This window comes from Nansenia antarctica (assembly GCF_963989245.1).
Source record: "Nansenia antarctica genome assembly, chromosome: 13".
NCBI classification, from domain to species: domain Eukaryota; kingdom Metazoa; phylum Chordata; class Actinopteri; order Argentiniformes; family Microstomatidae; genus Nansenia; species Nansenia antarctica.
The window spans coordinates 29,503,172-29,507,189 of NC_137683.1; positions in this window are offsets into that span (position 1 = coordinate 29,503,172).

The following is a 4,018-nucleotide window of genomic DNA, read 5'->3' on the forward strand; positions in this document are numbered from 1 at the left end:
TTCTTTCGAAAAATATGAATACATTCCGCGTTGTTGAAAATCAATGACACACATCGCTAGTCAACTAACACGGCTTGTTTTGTGAGCCTGCTAACAATGTAAAGTGGTGTTATAGTTCACTAGGTAGCAGTGGGGATTACTCACCCAATCCATTGCGTTGTTCCAGTATTTTGGCTTGACTAGCGAGTTTGTGTTGTGATTCTCAACCACGTTGAAACGTAGTTCCGTGTTTCAAAAGAAAAGTCAGAACATTTTCATCGGTTGCCGACATGCGGACCAAACGATCAGTGGGCTATTCCATCGACGTTGCAAAAGTCTCGCGAGACCTGTCAAAATAAGCCTGTGTTTTATGATAAGTCTCGTGAGACTTAATAAGCCTAGATTTCCCTTTAGCGACGTTGATGGAATACTCCCCAGATTGTGTCACATAATGTCCATCGATATTTTCTTTCATGGCTATCCGTGTCGACGTTATCTTAAGGCGTGATGAGGAGATAAGACAAGGAGATGAGGGTTCAGGGGCTAGAGTTACAATCAGGTCAGTTATTCAGAAATATTGCTCTGTTTTTTACGCAATATCGAAGTCACACATTTTGTTGAAACGTTCATAAAACGGTTTTTATTAGTTCAATCTCACACACACTCCTACACATTCAACCGGCCACTCCAGATCCTAACTCTCGCTCATAAAAACATTCCCCGCAACAACCGGAGCCATGAATCTGTGGTCGTTTGGAGTGTGATATTTACTGCCTTGGCCAGCCGCCGTGCCAATGACCTCAGTGTGACCACATGGGTTCACTCAGCGCTCCAACCGTCTGACCGGCCCAGCCAGGAGTGACCTCAGACGTTCTCCAGATGGAGACGTTTAGGAGTTTCCTCCTCCTCCTCCTCCTCCTCATTATACTCCTTCTCATTCCCTGACGCACCCACGTAAAACTGTACACACACACCCCACTGTAAGAGTGTGTATGAGAGGATACAGGGTGAATGGTAAACAGTGATAATAGTGTACACTGTACAGTAGAGGTTACATTTAGTTAGTCCTTTGAACATTGAACTTTGAGGAGCTAAGCATTCATAAACTGTACACACACACACATCTTAAATATTTTCAAGGCAAGGGACTCGGATTAAGACTGTGTTATTAATGTTTTATCTTTTTATTTCTTGCATTTGTTTCTCTTCTTTTATTTGTATTTATTTGTACCTTCTTTTTACTGTTTTATATACTTCCCCCAGCTTTTATATTGTATTGTATTGCTTGTATATGTTTTTTATCTCCCTGTTGTAAAGCACTTTGAGCTGCGTTTCTATGAAAGGTGCTATTTAAATAGAGCTTAACTTACTTACTTACTTACTTACTTACTTACACCACACTGTAAGAGTGTGTATGAGAGGATACAGGGTGAATGGTAAACAGTGATAATATAGTGTACACTGTACAGTAGAGATTACATTTAGTCCTTTGAACATTGAACTTTGAGGAGCTAAGCATTCCGAGACGCACCCACGTAAACTGTACACACACCAAACTGTACACTGCAAAAAGTAAATCTAAGTAAGATGAAAAATCAAGGCAATATATGCTTGTCTTTTGTCTGACTGCACTAGTTTTAAGATATCTTTTAGTTGTTGAAGAACATTGCAGAGCAAGTGAAATTTTCCTGTTCTGTTGGCAGATCATTTTGCTTCTTTAAAGTAATATTTCCCCCATTTTATTGCTTTTTGTTTTTGCTTTTGAAAGCTGACTTTTTGCAGTGTAAGAGTGTGTATGAGAGGATACAGGGTGAATGGTAAACAGTGATAATAATAGTGTACAGTAGAGATTACATTTAGTTAGTCCTTTGAACATTGAACTTTGAGGAGCTAAGGAGAATTAAGTTGTAATACCACTTGGTTTAATACCGACCACGTAGAATATTTTTACGACACTGTACATCAGCCAATTTTTTCGTGGAAACAAAAGTTTAAGTTTAAGTTTAACTTGTCTAACGGCTTACAGTATATACACCGAAATGACGGTGGATGTTAACAATGACGAAATGACGGTTGGATGTTAACACAATCTGACATGATATGCTTTGCTGAATGAGAGAGGCGCTTTTGTAAGTCTGAAACATTACATCACATTCAGCCCCATGGCAACACGATGAATAACACATGAGAGAAACATGATGAAAGTGCTTGTTGCTTCCTGGACCAGCCCAGAACCAGACCCAGACCAGGGCCGGGTGGTCATTGTGTCAGTCAGTGTATCTCTTTCTCTCTTTCTCTCTAATTCTCTTCCTTTTGGATGGAGAGACCAGAGTCTGGACTTGCTCTAGATGTGGCAAGACATGTCGCACACACACACACACACACACACACGCACACTCACTCACACACCCACACACGCACACACACTCACTCACACACACACACACACTCACACACACACACACACACACGCACACTCACTCACACACCCACACACGCACACACACACCCACACACGCACACACACTCACTCACACACACACACACACTCACTCACACACACACACACACACACACTCACACACACACACACACACACACACACACACACACACACACACACTAAACACACCCAAGGGGGCTCCCAGCACAGAATGGCCTCCGGCTGTGTTGTAGCAGCACACACACACACACACACACACACACACACACTTTGCTTAATTTGTTGCTATGGTTGTGGTTGGCGTGGTGATGCATTCTTTGGGCCAGGCTCGCACGATTTGTTTGTGTAGACACCGCTGGGGGGGTCGACTCCGTCTAAGGAGGGGGGGGGGGGGGGGGAATCAATCTCTGTTGTTCTGGGTCAGGGGGTCATGAAGTCATAATGACAGCTCATTCGGCAGTGGGGGGGGGGGGGGGTCGGTGAGGGAAGATGGGGTCACGGGGTCAAAGTGAGAGAAGCGAGGAAGGGGGAGGTGGGGGTGGGGGGTGGGCGGCCCTCCGCTTCCTGTCCAGGTCACGCTCCCGGCTCCTGGCTGGCAGATGTAGGGCAGCGGGTTGATTGGCTGTTTGGGATCGTCATCGACCTAGAGAGTCTTCCACTTTTAATGAATTGATTTCTGCCTGGCGCACAGGGAAGGGAGGGAAGGAGAGGGAGAAGGGGGAGGGAAGGAGAGGGAGGAGAGGGAAGGAGAGAGGAGGAGAGGGAGGAGAGGGAGGAGAGAGGAGGAGAGGGAGGAGAGGGAGAAGGGAGGGAAGGAGAGGGAGGAGAGGGAGGAGAGGGAGAAGGGAGGGAAGGAGAGGGAAGGAGAGAGGAGGAGAGGAAGGAGAGCGAGGAGAGGGAAGGAGAGAGGAGAGAGAGGAGGAGAGGGAGGAGAGGGAAGGAGGAGAGGAGGAGAGGGAGGAGAGAGGAGGAGAGGGAGGAGAGGGAGAAGGGAGGGAGGAGAGGGAGGAGAGGGAAGGAGAGAGGAGGAGAGGGAGGAGAGAGGAGGAGAGGGAGAGAGAGAGGAGAGGAGGAGAGGGAGAAGGGAGGGAAGGGAGGGAGGAGGAGAGGAGAGGGAGGGAAGGAGAGGAGGAGAGGGAAGGAGAGAGGAGGAGAGGGAAGGAGAGGGAGGAGAGGGAAGGAGAGGGAGGAGAGGAGGAGAGGGAGGAGAGGGAGAAGGGAGGGAAGGAGAGGGAGGAGAGGGAGGAGAGGGAAGGAGAGAGGAGGAGAGGGAGGAGAGAGGAGGAGAGGAGGAGAGGGAGAAGGGAGGGAAGGGAGGAAGGAGGAGGAGAGGAGAAGGGAGGGAAGGAGAGGGAGGAGAGGGAAGGAGAGGGAGAGAGGGAAGGAGAGGGAGGAGAGGGAGGAGAGGGAGAAGGGAGGGAAGGAGAGGGAGGAGAGGGAGGAAGGAGAGGGAGGAGAGGAGAAGGGAGGAAGGAGAGGGAGGAGAGGGAGAAGGAGAGGGAGGAGAGGGAGAAGGGAGGGAAGAGAGGGAGGAGAGGAGGAGAGGGAAGGAGAGGGAGAAGGGAGGGAAGGAGAGGGAGGAGAGGGAAGGAGAGG